Below are 16292 nucleotides of genomic sequence, written 5' to 3' on the forward strand. Positions count from 1 at the left end.
GATTTGGGTGTTGGTCTAGAGCTATGGTAGAGGCTCTGTGGAAGGGGGATTTTATGGGGCTTTGACTTCTTTCACTATTGTGAAGCTGTGGGTAGAGTTAATTTGAGTTTGGGTGGACTGTGGAGTTGTATTGGGTTCTTTCCTGGTTTTTGGTAAGGTTCCAAGCTCAAAATTGAACTTCAACAATAGGAATTGGTGAGGGAAAATGGTTGGAATGCACTGAAGAGATCTTAGGGAAGCTCTGTGTGAAGCTTGGAGAGGTCTCACTAAGGAAATTTTAGCATTTAGTTTAAAGGCCATGGAGGTGGCCTTTTATAAAAATGGGGTTATGGTGGTTGTCATGGCCAATTAGGAGGTGTAATGTGGTGCTTAGGTGGAGAGCAATAGAGCTCCATAGTTTGATTTGGATGAGTTGGCCTCTAGGTTTGATTTAGGTGAAGCTCCATGGGGGTGGCTCTTGTTTTTGAGCTTTTTTGGCCACTAGGCCGGCCGGTCAGCCAGGAGGAGGTGTCTAGGAGCTCAGGGAACCCAGGGGAATATGTCACAGCAATTTAGTGCAATAATACCTAATTTTGGTAAGGATATCTTAAACATATGCATTTTTGGAAATCATATCCCTTGATTTGGGGGACCTTTGGTCAATGAATTGATTTAGGTGGTTTCATGGTGTTTGGACTGGTCACTAAGTCCAACTAATGGCTGTGATGAAGTTAATTTGGTGACTTTAGGGTGGTTAGGTCAAATTTAGTGGTCCAAGTGTGTGAAAATGATCAAAACTTGGGTTTTGGCTAGGTTAGCCATGTCAATTGGCTTAAATAAATGTTGCATTTGGTGTAGATGATCATAAGGAATAACTTTGGTGAAAAATGAAAATGGTTTTGAGTTCAATTGAAGGGTCAATTTGACGGAATTTTGATTTTTAGTCAATTTGATCATGTTGGCCTAGGCTTGGGTCTAGCTTGGGTTAGCCTTGGCCTAAATCAAAATTGATTGTTGTAAATGGTCAATAGGGATTCTATGAAGAGTTTTCAAAATAAATTGGGGGTCAATTTGGAGGTTAAGGATATTAATTGGGTGAAATTTGGGGCTAAACTTGAGAATTTTTCATTTAAGCCAAAATCAAATGGATTTGAGGCTTCACCAAGGTCAATTGATGGTTGAATTTGATGTATAGGAATGTTATAAAGATCAATTGGGGCCAATTGAATAGGCTATATGTTCAATTTGGTGACTTTAGGTCATATGGTCAAAATAAAAATTTGGCTCAAATCATGGGCCAATTAAGCTTGGATTTGGTTTAGTTTGGTCATATCAAAAGTGAGTTTGAGTTTAGGATTGGAATTGGGGTCAATTGAGATCAAATTGATGAGCATTTTAGTTGAATTTGGGGAAATTTGTGTCTTTAAAGGCAAATTTGGGGATTTTTTGTTAAAGATGGTCAAATTTGCCAAATTGGGTCATGTGGAAGTTGAGAGAAATGAAATTGGGAATATTTTGGATTTTTTAAGATTTTTTGGGAATTTTTGGAATTTTTGGGATTTTGGGCCCAAGAGGGGTATTTTGGTAATTTGGGGGTGTTTTAGGGGTAAAAGGCCAAGATGGGTATTTTGGTAGAGTTCAGGTACCAACCATCACCAACAAGTCATGTACCAATGGAAACCCCATTTTGGGTCCTCTATATAGTGGTCTTAGCCAAACCATACCCTAGGGCTAGTAGGTTTAGGGGACCATCTACATGAGTATCCCAAAAGATCAAGGGACCTGAGCTAGAAATTTGAGTTCAGGGTTGTGAGTGATTGTGGGTGTCGATGAGAGTAGTGAGTGCCTTAGCTCTAGACCAACACCCAGGATTAACCTTAAGGTCCAGCAGTCCTAAGGGTGACTCATCTTGAGTTTCCCCCATAGTGGCCCTACCTACTAAGTATTTAGAGGTTGAGACCAACATGTGGAACTTCAAGTTGAGTAGAGAAGTGTTTGGAATTTCTAGTGGTGAGGGTGCCTTTTCTAGTTTTCTAAGAATAGTCAATAGAAAAGTCCTATGGCTAGACCCTAGGCTACTAAAGAGGAAAAACTAAACCTCAACCAAAAGTGAGGTCAACAAATGGACCCCCAATAGGTGTGGTGTGCTGGGCAAGCACACTGCGCGTATTGGCGTTGATCGACGAGATCAACAAAAACTAATACAAATTCTAAGTTAACAGACTCAAAAATATGTTTTGGGTCGTGTGTGATTTGTTTCCGCTGGGGAATTAGCAGGTGTGTGTTTAATCAAGTCGAGAAGTAGGGACTCTCGCTGGGGGTTGGAGAGTGGACTTTGAGTTATGAAATTTCAAAGATTTCCAAAGGATGGGAATCAGTATGTAAGTGCTGACCCTGAGGTGGGAATTGAAATTCAGATATTAATTCAAAAAGAGAGAGAGAGAGTCGGAATGTAAGGACCGACCTCGAATGTAATGAATCAGAAATTTAAGATTGAGAATTGAAACGTATATCAATTCTCAAAAGAGAGTGTCAGAATGTAAGCACCGACCTCAAATGTAATGGATCAGAAATGTGAAAATGGGAATTGAAATGTAGGTCAATTCTCAAAAGAGAGTGTCCGAATGAAAGGACCGACCTCGAATATAATGAAACAGAAATGTAGGACTGAGAATTAAAATGTATGTCAATTCTCAAAAGAGAGTGTCAGAATGTAAGGACCGACCTTGAATGTAATGAATCAGAAATGTAGGACTGATTCAAAAATGAGAATTGAAATGTAGGTCAATTCTCAAAAGAGAGTGTCAGAATGTAAGGATCAACCTCGAATGTAATGAATCAGAAATATAGGGCTGATTGAGAAATGAGAATTGAAATGTAGGTCAATTCCAAAAGAGTTTCAGAATGTAAGGACCGACCTTGAATGTAATGAATCTGAAATATAGGGCTGCTTCAAAAATGAGAATTGAAATGTAGGTCAGTTCTAAAAAGAGGGTGTCAGAATGTAAGGACCGACCTAAAATATAATAAATCAGAAATGTAGGGCTGATTTGAAAATGAGAATTGAAATGAAGGTCAATTCTCAAAAGAGAGTGTCGGAATGTAAGGACTGACCTCGAATGTGATGAATCAGAAATGTTGGACTGATTCGAAAATGAGAATTAAAATGCAGGTCAAATCACAAAAGAGGGTGTCGGAATGTAAGGACCAACCTCGAATGTAATTAATCAGAAATGTAGGATTGATTCAAAAATGAGAATTGAAATGTAGGTCAATTCTCAAAAGAGGGTTAGTAGCGTTGAATTTACAGAAATGTATCATGTGGAAAAGGTTGATCTTGTTGAAGGAGATTTGTAAAGCATTGTGAGTTTTTGTGCAGAATGTGAAATTCTACAGGGATGTGCAGAGAGTTAGTGTAGATAACGATAGTTGTGCTGCATGCACAAAGAGTAGGAAATTCCGAGAAGGGAATCATCCACTCTAAAACTTTATTTTATTTTATTGTTCTTTTTATCACATTTAATTTTTTTTTAAATATTTTTTTAAAGTTTTAATTTTAATTGGTTGATTTTCAAAAGAAATTTGTTTTATTATTTATTTGTTGGCGATTATTTTCCATTTATGTTTTATTTATTGTTGAAGATTTATTATTTCGTTCTTTGTTCATTGAAATTATGAACCATCGCATGGTCCACGGCTTTCATCCATTGTACAAAAAGGCAACTGACAAAAAGACGCAATTTGAGAGAAATTTCCATTAATTTGCTCCCAAAAGGGATGCCATAAATCAGACATAGGCTAATGCCTCAAAAGTTACATCATGTAATCCCTGTCAAAATACATTGAGAATCATCTCATGAAATGAGTACATCATAGACTGAATAAAATCAAATACATGTCATGCTGTTAAAAGAAAGAAAGTGAACCCTCTATACCAGGTATGTTGAGCTCTTGATCAAGCAGACATTCTAAGTCATGCTCCAGGATAAGAGTTCCCTTCGCATGTACTTAGAGGTACAACCTTCTCACAGCTCATATAGGAATAACTCCTCCAATTCTGGGTCCTGCTAGAATCCATACGGTATTTTACTATCGTCCATTCTACGGAAGGTTACAGACACCCTACGGTGTCGCACTCCTGGAATGCAGTGCTTGGTAATGTCTGCACCATTGCCCTTCAAGACAAGTACTGAACCAACTGGAAGAGGAATCTCTACAGCTCCTCTGAATTTGTCAAGGCCGACTATATCGATTTCTTTTCCAAATAGAATATTGCTTTTACTCATGAATGAGACAGTGCAGAAAGGCCTCACAAAATCATGTTGATCAATGTGTGGGGGAATGCAGTCACCTTCTTCATAAATGTTAATGATGCAACTGTTGGGAATGCAAGTAGCAGGTAGAATATTCCACTTAACCATTCTCTTGATCATCCATTTTATCATTGGTGGCAATGGATCCACTTGGTCGTATCTGAGGATCCCAGGTGGATTTCCTTGTCTGTCGTTTGTGAAGTTGTAGCAACAGTCGCATTGGATGGTGATTCTTCCCTTCCCCCTCATCCATTTCTTCCGCTCAGAAAATGTCTTCTCCATGAGAAGTCCCGCTCGGCCTCCGTCTCTTAAATCAAAGATGCAGTCCAGAATACTCTTTAAATCAGTCTCGGAGAAAACCTTGGTGTATAGCTCCAGGCCTTCCAATATATTGATGAACTTTCCATGAACTTCTTCATAAAACTCGAATTCTCTTTTATTTACTCTGCTTATCTTGTAGTATTCTACCATACCAGGAGTTGGTAGTTGTCATGGGCGTTCCTTCCTTCGGGCCTCAGCGGGAACCCAAACTGGTGTTGGTCGATCTAGAATATGAGATTCAGCCTTTAGTAGGAAGTATGATCTTGGGCTCCATGGTGCGTGTTGATCCATCCTCAGTGGAACATATGGTTCATTTGTCACAAAGTCTGGAGTCTGAGACTTGTTGGTGCTTGAAGTGTATTCTTCTAATGTACTGAAATGCTGTAAATGAAGAATGTTGCAATCCATGCATTCTACAAATGCGCCCATGACTGATGTCCGGACTGGTACCTCAATGTGGCATTTCTGCACTACGTCCTACGGAGCGGAGTATTTAGTTTAGTAATCATCCATTACGAGCGGCTATCAGGTCCCTTGTTGGAGTAGCTTCCATGGAGGGCAGACGGTTGGGCCCCTCCATTGGATCTTATTCCACTATCATGTTTTTACCTTTGCGTGACACGTAGCCTTGAGTGGTTACCCTCAACAGTGAAGGCAGTCTCTCCTTTTCTTTTCTTTATTTTCTTTACTGCTGACTACGTTCATTAGAGGACCCTCGTAGTCCATATCAACCTGGTTGAAATCCACATTGAAATCTATGATACCTCCTTGCGGGGCTATCTCTTCATTCAGAGCGAGGTTCCAACCGTCTTGAAAGGCAAAGATCAGCCTTTGTCCTAACATTTTTCTGCAGACGACAGAAAATAATGTCAGTGGGCCAAAGCTTGGCATGAATAAGAACAAAACAAAGTATTTATTAAAGTAAATTTTAGTTCGTTTTGGTGAAGAGGATTATTCATTCAGTTTTGTTTAATTTAAGGGAATTTAAATTCGAAAGTAGAAAAAACATTAAACTCAAAAGTGGACAAGAGAAAATTTGAAGTTTAAAATATTTTCTCAAAATTTTCATTATAATGAGGTTAATTACAATATTTGGACCCAGTCATAGACATTTGGCCACAAAGATAACCCTAAAATAATCAAAGTTTCAAAGTTTCAAAGAAAGCAGAGGCAAGCGACATTGAGCGGCATCAGGTTGCGTAATAGATTTTCAGGTATCGTCCATTTATCGGTAACATGGGTCTCTCACCCCGGAAGTCCACTAACTAGTAGGCTCCTCCTGTAGAGACCTTCTCAACGACAAATTGTCCCTCTCAAGTTGGCTCAAATTTTTCACCTATTTTGCGGCGTGCAAGAATAGGTCTTTTGAGCACAAGTATGAGGTCACCAACTTTGAATGTCCTTGGGCGGACCAATTTGTCATGAGCTTGTACCATCTTCGCCTGGTAAAACTCCAAATGTTGTTGGGCTTCTAGTCATTTTCCCTCAAGTCTCTCCAGTTCTTCAAGTATGAGTTTTGCACTTTCTTCTGTTGTGAGTTGGTTGGCAGCGGTGACCCTGAGAGATGGTGTCTGGATTTCTAGCGGTAGTCCGGCCTCGGCCCCATATACGAGCGCATAGGGTGTACACTGAGTGGGAGTCCTGAAAGTCGTCCAGTAGTCCCACAAGGCTTCTAATAGTTCTTTGTGCCAATCCCTTTTGTTTTCATCCAGTGTTTTCTTCAAAATATGTACCAGTGTCTTGTTGAAAGCTTCAGCCTGACCATTTGCTCTGGGATAGTAAATTGTAGAGTATTTCAAATCTATCCCATATCTTCTGACGAAATTGTTGATCATTGTACTTTTGAAAGTTAATTATGTCTCATTGTCAGAGATTATTTTTTGCGGTACTCCGAAACGGTGGACGATTTGGCTTTTAAAAAATTGAAGGACGTGCAGAGACGTAACCTCACGTAGCGGTACTGCCTCTGCCCATTTTGAGAAGTAATCTGTAGCGGCAAGTATAAACCTGTGTCCCTTAGAAGTTGGAGGGTCTATCAAACCTATCATGTTTGTGCCTTAACACTCGAACGAACACGAGGCAACAGTGGGGTGTAGCACATTTGGAGGCTGGCGTAAGACCACCCCATGCACTTGACATTGGTGACATCTTCTGGCTTTATCCATGCAATCAGACATCATTGCTAGCCAATAATACCCGAGTCTTTTGATTTTCATTTTCATTTTCGACCCGGACTGGTGAGCGCCACACAATCCGATATGTACCTCTTTGACAATATTTTGTGCCTCAACTCTGCTCAAACATCGTAGCCACATCTGTTCGAATGATCTTTTGTAGAGAATGTTTTCCACCAGGGTGTAAGACATGGCTCTTCTTGTGATGTGGTGTGCCTCATACTTGTCTTCTGGCAGCTTTCCAGTATGCAAATATTCTATTAATGGCTTGCGCCAATCTTCGTTGATGTCTGCAACTGTATTTATTATTTCTTCTTTTCCAAGCTTGTGTAGATTTTTGAAGTCGTTTTGAGATAGGACTCGCAAAGCCCAACTGCCTTGTATTATAATATCGATGGAATGCTCCGGTGGACATGCCATTTCTTTAGCGAGTTTTGCTAGAGCGTCGACACGAGCATTATCTCCCCAAGGAATCCGGTAGAAAGTCACCTCAGGAATCTGCTCCAGGAGCTTCATCGTGTACTAATGGTATTCTGCTAATCTTGGTTTCAAAATTTTGTATTGTCCAGCGACTTCTGGATGACAAGTTGAGAGTCACCATAAATGGTATTGTTTGGTATATCCATTGAGATTGCCAATTCCAATCCGGTGATTAAAGCTTCATATTCTGCTTCATTGTTGGTGCACGATTCTGTCAGGGGTGCATGATGTTGGTGCACGATTCTGTCAGGTGGTATGAGAACCTCAACATACCCTTATCTGGCGTAATAAAGATCAAACTGATCCCTACTTTGCCTGGTATAACTGTGCCTGATCCTTCGTCTTTCCTGGCTGACAAAGCATCATCAAAGTACATTTCTCAGCGCTGCGCACCAGAAAATTCCATTTGTAGTATTTGCTCGTCTGGTAACTCATTGTTGAGAGAGGACCTAGCTGGCAGTGGGTGTGCAGCGAGAAAGTCTGCTAGTATCTGTCCCTTGATAGTACGGAGGGGAACGAAAATTATATCAAATTGCAATAAGATCATTGACCATCTTGCTAAACGTCCTGAGAGTGTTGGTCGGGTCATCAGATATTGCAATGGATTAAATTTCAAAATTTGGGTAATCTTATGAGAAAGCATGTAACGTCTAAGCTTTTGAGTGGCAAGAATTAATGCCAGAAAATGATTCTCAATAGGTGGATACCTTATCTCCGTCGGTATTAGACAACAACTCAAGTAGTAGAGCGCATTTTCTTTACCCTCCTTATTGACTTAGGCTAAGAGGGCTCTGAGAGAGTCATCTAAGGCCGTGGTATAAAGCTTCAGAGGTTTCCCTGTGATAGAGGCTGCTAAGACAAGAGATGTCATTAAATATTGTTTGCCTCAAAGGCCCGCTGGCATTTTTCTCCCCAAATAAATTTGGCGTCCTTTTTAATTAATGCTTAGAAAGGCTGACACCCACCTGAAAGATTAGAAATAAAGCATCTTAAATATGCCAACTTCCCCTAGAAGGAACGTAGTTGTTTCAAGGTTTTAAGGGGAGGCATTTCCAAGATAGTTTTAATCTTATCCGGGTCGATCTTGATTTCTCGATGACGGACAGCGAATCCTAAAAATTTTTCGGAGGTAACACCAAAGACGCACTTTAATGGATTCATTTTAAGGTCATGTTGTCGTAAAAATTCAAACACGATCCTTAAATCGTACAAATGGTATATTTTCTATTTACTTTTGATGACCAAATCATCCACGTAGCATTCTACATGATTGTGAATGAGATCGTAAAAAATCTTCATCATTCCACGCTGATATGTTGCTCTTTAGGCCGAACGACATCACTGTTTAGCAGAAAAATCCAATCGGTGTTCTGAAAGCTGTATGTCCTACATCCTCGGGAGCCATCTTGATTTGGATATATCCCGACGATCCATCTATGAAGGAGAAAATCTCATCTGTTGAAGCAATATCCACCATCATCTCTGGTATAGGTAGTGGAAACTCGTCTTTTGAACATGCCTTGTTCAAATCTCTGAAGTCAACATAGATGCGGATTTGTCCATTTTTCTTCTTAACAGGTACAATATTGGCTAACCTTGTGCGGTACTGTTCTTTTTTACAAAGTTGGTGTCTATCAACTTTTTCACTTCGGCGATGACTTGTTGTTCTATTTCAAGGCGCATTCTCCTGGGAGCCTCTTTTACTGGTGCTTGTTTTACTAGGGTTATATTCTTGTCCATCACATTTTTATGGACTGCAACTTCTGCTGACAGTCCTGGCATTTTATTGTAGCTCCATGCAAAGCAATCTTTGAATTCTGTTAATAGTTTGACCAGTTCTGCATATACTTCATCATCAAGCAGAGAACTTACAAACATAGGCTGGAGTTGTTCTTCAGTTCTGAGGTTAATCACTTTCAACTCTTCGATAGTAGATTTAATTTACTCCTCACATTCCGGCGGATCATCTTCTATTGGTTGATCAGTAGAGTCATCCTCTGCATCGAGGCAATCCTCTTCTGACTCACTAGTAACAACCATGCAAAATTCAGAATCATAGACTGGTCCAACTGTACCAAATCCGAGACCTTCTTTTGAGTTGGGAGTTCAACTTTTAGCTTTCCATAGTTTTTCAAAAATTTGAAATTTATCTTTTGGCATTTTTTTTGCTAAGTGTCTCTATTGAATTAACTTTTGAACACAAGGCGAGAAGTAACCAAAAGGCAATTCTATTAATTCATTGAAATCAACATCCAAATTTACATGTTTCTCAAGCTGAGTAGATGTAGAAGCACAGTAAAATTTGATCGGCTTTGAACCAACACTACGGACTTCCTTGAACTCTAAACTCTTGACCTTTTGTGGGAGAATTGGAGTAAGGGTCATATTATTCACATAGTGGTTTATCCGATCATACATTATTTCTTATTCATTCTTCTTTGTATCTTTTAGAGATATCTCGTACTGAGGTTTCTATTGCTTTGTTATCATTATTTCATCTTCAGAACTGTCTTCATCACTAATTTTGATGGTTGGCCTACTCTGTTCAACATTTAAATTGATCTTTCCTCGTCCGCGTCCCCGGCCTCGACCTCGGGTGCGTGAACTAGAAGAACCTCCACCAACTCGTTGTAAGGGAGTGGTAGAAGGTTGTTGAACCGGAGTTTTATGGCCTCCTTTTTGTGATTCTTCTAAATTTTCATCTTTGTTTGTCAAAATCTTGCGCGAGAAGACAGTCTTCTTTGAAGGTGCGTAGTAGGCAGCATCTTTATGGATACCAACTTCATGCACTAAAAATGGTTGTAGGTCTCCCTTGATGCAATTCTCTTGGCCATCTTTGTGGTATTTGATGCACTGGTGTAGAGATGATGGAACCATATTGTGCACATGAATCCATAGTCGACCGAATAGAGCATTAAAAGAGGTCTCGACATCGATGATATGAAATTTAGTGGTTGTTTCGAGTTCTCCAACCTTCATAAGTAATGTAATTGATCCAATGGCACTTTCTCCCTTTTGGTTGAATCCTCTTAACTTCATTTTCTCGGCCGTAGCTTCTTGAGCTTCAATATCCAAATAGATCAATGTCCGTAGGCTCATCAAGTTAAGAGATGCTCCAGGATCCACTAAAACTCCAGATAACACAAACCTGCCAATGTTGACGGAGATGTAGAGCGGACGGTTGTGGTCGGCGGTACCGAGCAGCAAGTCTTCATCTGTGAAGGTTACCCCTGACTGTTCTCTCAACGAGCAAAATTCATATTAGGATGTGCTAGCCAAGCGAGCTAAGCAAATTTCTGGATCAAGCAAAGTTGTAACAAGATATTCTCTCATCTCCTTTGATAGAATCAGAGCGTAGCAGATGCTTAGTCGGGCAGGCAACCTCCTAAGATGAGCGAGCACGTTGTAGTATACTTTGCATGATCCACCAATTTTATCTTGATTATGTGGTTCTTCCATTGGTGGAGGTGGGGGTATCTGGGGGTATCTCTTCTCGTTCTTCTCGTGTCATTATCTGTTTTCTTTTGTCTGTTGGAGCTGTTCTTAGTGGTAACACTTTTCTGCTCCTTAAGTTAACTTTTATGATTTCTTCTTCTTGAGATATCATTGTTAAATATTTCGGTGACTTTTCCTCTCCATCGGTGATTTTATGATTACCATGACGCTTGAGAGTTGGCTCCCCATTATCGGTGATGTCGTAAGCTATATCAGACTCGAGTACAATTTGAGGATCATTTTGGGAATCGAGATCACAGCTAGATCGGTCTTAATCAGCTACGTTATCACCAGAAATAGTCAAAACATAGCCGAAATCACAATCATTATATTCATAAGATCCCGGAGGGACAAAAAGATAATCATACAAATTCAAGGGTTCGAGGATTTTCTTCCCCAAATCCGAGATAACCAATCTAGTAGAGGCAGGCCCTATCCTACCCCCGTGCTATCAATCTTGGTAGTGACACTTTTCTTTTTCTTGTTCTTTATCCTTGACGATGATGGATCTTCTGGTGAAACCTTCATCTCGGGCTCGGTATGTTGCGAACTCTGAATGGAGGCTTGTTTTGATGCAGACTATATCTTGTTCAGTATCTTCTTGGATGATCTGCTCCAGACTTCCTTCCATTCTTCTTTGATATTTGTAGAAGCTTTTTTCGAGGAATCCTGTATTCAATTAAGGACCCTCTTGAGTTCATCCCAAGTTGTACTCCATCCATCTACTCCAGCATACAGATCAATTGAGGAGATTGACTTAGCTGAAATCATGTTTATGGAACCTTTTTCAGGTTCTCTCAATTACTCCTTCGGGATTATTCTATTCTCTTCCTTAAGGTTCTTCTCGAGCCAGTCCTTAAAGATGAAACACTTGTCTATAGTGTTCCAAAGAAACCAGTGGTATGGGCAATAATTTGGCTCATTCTTCTTATCCACCTCTTCGGGTTTCCTTGGATCAGGTAGTTTGAATTCTGGTTTCTTTATCAGGCTTTTTTTAGGTACAACTTCATCTTTGAAGGAGTAAACAACTTTCTGTCGCTCTAACAGGGGTATTCTTTTACCCATTGTTCGAGGTGATCCCTCCTGAGGCGGCCGTTGGTTGGATTGACAGCTCTATTTCTGAGAGTACTACGATGAAGACTGGTGATGTTCTTCTGCATATATCTTTATTGGCTACTTTCCTTTGTCGACAGTTGCGACAACTCCTGATTTCTTTTCGAACACTCTGGTCACCTTAGCCTTTTCATGAGGCTCCATGTGCTTCATTTCTTCTTGAAGACTGTTGGCTTTACTGAGTAGCTTCTCGAAGGATTTGATGTTGAGTCCCTTAAGCATGAAAGCTACTAGCCCATGAATGCTTTTGATTAGAATCTCAATCGCTTGATGTTCTTATAGCTGAGGTTCACATTTCATGCTAAGATTTCTCCACCTCAAAATATAGTCTGCTAAAGTTTTGTTGGGCTTTTGCTTCTCCATCATGAGCTCTCCAATAGACACATAATGTTGCGCCCCGGCAAATCTTTTCACAAATAACAGTTCCAATTCAGAAAATGTTTTAACTGACCCATTGGGCAAGTCAGTGTACCGGTAGAAAGCAATCCCTGACAAGCTGTTAATGAACTGCTGGCAGAGTAGAGACTCATTATTTCTTGTGTTGCCACAACTGGCTCGAAAATGTGCTATATGCTGTCTGGGATTTCCAGTCCCATTGACTATTTTGAAGTTTGGGGTCACAAAACTCTTGGGGAAAGGCACGGCATCAAACTCCTCCGCGTAAGGTCTATCCTTCAAAATTGATGCACCGCCCTTGATTTGGGCTGAGGCATCCTGCACTTGTTCAACCATTTGCTTGAATTCCTATTCTGGCATGGCACCTGACGAAGAATCTTTATTTGGTTGTTCATCTTTTTATGCTGAAGTAGCCTCTCTTCTTTTATCTGTGAAGTGTATGATTTATGGCTGATTTATCTCTGGAGAAGCCAAGCTCGGTGCTTGTGATTGCCACTGAATGGTGGTCATGGCGGGCCACGCTCGCGTGACATCTTCTATTTTTTTCGGAGGATAACCCTACGCAGCTCATCTACGGCATTCTCTTCGGTGTGAGGTTGAGCCTCACGCGCAGATGTGGTAGCTTTGGTTTCAATCACATGGACATCCATGAAATCCTCCTCCAGGTAATCATTGTAATCAAAATCTTCATTGTCACTATTGGCGGAAACTCCATGCTCTCGAGCTAACTCGGAAATCTTAATCCTGAGTTTCTCAACTTTCTCCTCAATTATTGATTCCTTGATTTCTTTAAAATCTGGAGGACCTTGGTGGATATCTTCTGCTTGTTCGTCCATCTCGCTGGTTATTGTCGCGACGATGTCAGATATTTCAGGCATTGGTTTTACTTCCTGTTTTGCAGGCTCATTGAACTATATCGGTGCACCAACCTTGGGTACCCATGCCCTCTTCCCAATACCCTCTTCTTTTTTGATCTTCTTTTTTGATGATGATGTCTCAGGATGGGGGGTCTTAGTAGAAACATCGGCATGTCGAGGGAAGGTATGCTCCCTGTGTTGTAGACCGGCTACAATGTTAGGTAATCGCTTTCTCTATATCTTTAGGATTGTAGGAATGACTGGTAAGATCTTTGGACCCAGTCTTGACATAACCGGTCGACGACCTATGGTCCTGGTGGCAGTATGATTAGTAGTAATCACTGCGATATCAACTCTATTTCCCAAGTGGAGCCAAAATGGAATGTGAGTAGGTGGTGCTTCAATTGGCTTACGGGATTGTCTGGCAGATTTGACGCCTTCATTACGGGATTGTCTGGCAGATTTGACGCCTTTCAAAATTTCCTTCTTCACGCGTGGGGAAATTGCATCTCCCACTCGTTTAAGTAACTCGCTAACCAAACATCCTTCTTTGGTGGCAAGTCTTCTGAAAACTGCGCAAACTTGAGTGATAGGAGTGAACTTCTTTTCTTCCTCACCATGTCCATGAAGTGATGGTAATGCGACAGCGATCCTCCGGATACTCTCATATCCACCAGTATCTGTCAGAGGATGGAATCTACTCCCTCGTAGGAGTGGATAAATTTCCAGTATCACTTCTTCAACTTGATGAGGTTCCTCCTCAACAGGTGACTTTTCAGGAGCCTGGGCTTTGATAGCCCTCCGAACTCTTCTATTGCGGTTCCTCCTTTGAGTTCGGGTCAGTGGTACAGTCCTTGAGCTTGACCCAATTTCAAACACAGGTGGCGGGACAGTTAATCCTTCACTCAGCTCTTCAACGATCATCACTTCTTTCCCCTTAGCATCAGCGGGGCTAGTAGGTTTGATGGGTACCACGACGGTTGGTTTTTTTGAATCTCTTTAGCCTTTTTGCAGGCAGGGAAGTCTTGAAGGCAGTTCAGGTTGAATTCTGCAGGCGGCTCTTGCCTTTTCGGAGCAGCAATCTTCATTACCACGAATGGGGAACTTGATGGTGGGACCGACGTTACGGGCACTCCAGTCCGTTGGCAGGTTGCAGGAAAATGTCAGTGTTGGGTAGGCCATTGCATCGGGCTTTAAAACAGAAAGTTTTAGGGTTAGCTATATGGTCAAAAACCTCGTAATCTTTAGTGCAAGCACTGAAAATAGAGGTTGATCTGTAGACCGGACGGGACTTAATTTAGGGGTATTTTTAACATCTTTGTTTAAAAAGGTGTAAAATTTAATTAATATAGGAAAATTTCAAAGTGCCCGCAACACAACACGATTTGGTTTAATTTGCGAAATAGCAAATTAAATTTGGAAGGGAGATGTGAAAAATTTTAGGACCTAGTGCGGGACCCAATTAGTGGCAGAAAATTCCCAGGTGGAATTATTCCACCGACACACCTATTGGGGATCCGACCCCATATAAAATAAGTTTAAAGTCCTTAATGGCCTTCTGAACCCCTTTATTCAAAGATGGTTGAATAGCTAGTCCTGAAGTCCAAGGAGTTGACCATACCTTCCCAAGACAAAAATGGGTAAAGTATGTCAAAGGAAGAAGGGTAATTTGATCCAAGAGGGGCATGGACACATTACCGATGTGTGAAAATAATATTTCTTGATTTGAATGGAGAGAAAAACTTGTCCCCAGCGGAGTCGCCAGAAGCTGTCAGCGCTATTTTTGGTTGGAGGGGAGTTGCCCGTAAGAAGCTATCGGCCGTCGCAATTGAAATCACGTTGCCGCTTCGGAAGGATATTGATGTATGAAATCAAACTGACCTCATATTTTTCATAGTTTAAAATGAAAGAGAACTGTACCTCAAATACTGTATCTATCCCGAAGGATAAACACAAGACTTGAGGATGAGACTCGATCAAATAAAGTAAGTAAAGTATGACGTCTGTCTGGTCTACGAAACCTTTGTATTTGTCGACAAGTTTCCCTTATTTAATATAAAAGATTAAATAAGGTTTATATTAAGCTGGGTTCAGACATGCTTCCTATAAGGGTAAGCCCCTATAGTTAATTACATCTTAAATGACCAAAGTCATCTAACTCGATAAAAATCAAGAAATATTATATTCAAGGAGTTTCAAAGGGTAGGACTTTTCAGTGAAATCGAACGTAGAGGCGTGAAAGGGGATTGGTTAAAATTTGGAACATTTTGTTGTAGAGTCCAAAGGAGGAAGAACTAGGGGATGTCTCATAGATCGAGAGGAGAACCTCGGTGACTTCCCAGTCTATCCTTTTATTTGTTTAGGGCATACATTTGTGTGAAGCGATCATATTTAGGTGTTTCATCCTACCAATGAGAAATATTTAGGTGTTTCATCCTACCAATTTTTATTAGTTATGGCTTACATTCGTGTGAATTGATCACACAAATAGCCTGGAAGATGACAAACATTAAGTCATGACAAACAAAAACCTCGGAATCCTAAGACGAGTTAAGGCTTATATTGTTTAACAGGGTTATAGAAAAGCCTAAAGTTAAGGTGAAGGTTTACGTTGCATAAGCAAGAAACCTCAAAGTCCTATGGCTTTGTTGTTTATGTTAAAGGAAGGAAGATTGTTTTAGCTGGAGAAGACAGGTTTTGTTGTTGAAGATTGCCGTGCTGCCCACCTGCTAGCTTCAAGCCCCTGCCACGATGAGTTAAGGTTTTCTAATGTGTCAAGTTATAATGTCAAATCAGGTGGCCCTATGGTTGAAGTTCTTTAAATTTTATAGGGGGCATATTAAAGATGATTAGAGCGACACCGATTAGGATCCTACGGTTCCCTCGTTCCGACACCACTATTTTCTATTGGATTCACTTAGTCCAAATGAACTTACTAAACTCAACTTAATGAGTTCCATAATTTCATTTAAACTTTGGGAAGCCTCGTTAGCAACCATAGGTTACCTCCTCTGAGGAATTCCTGATCATATGATAGAGACATCTTAATTTAATTGAAGTTGTGGTTTTTTATGATGTTTGTGATTAAATTTTGATTAAATTTTGAGTTATTTTATGATTTTGAGTTATTTTATGTTTTGAATGTTGTAGGGGTGAATTTTGTC

Source organism: Phalaenopsis equestris, unplaced genomic scaffold, assembly GCF_001263595.1.
Source record: "Phalaenopsis equestris unplaced genomic scaffold, ASM126359v1 Scaffold000270, whole genome shotgun sequence".
NCBI classification, from domain to species: domain Eukaryota; kingdom Viridiplantae; phylum Streptophyta; class Magnoliopsida; order Asparagales; family Orchidaceae; genus Phalaenopsis; species Phalaenopsis equestris.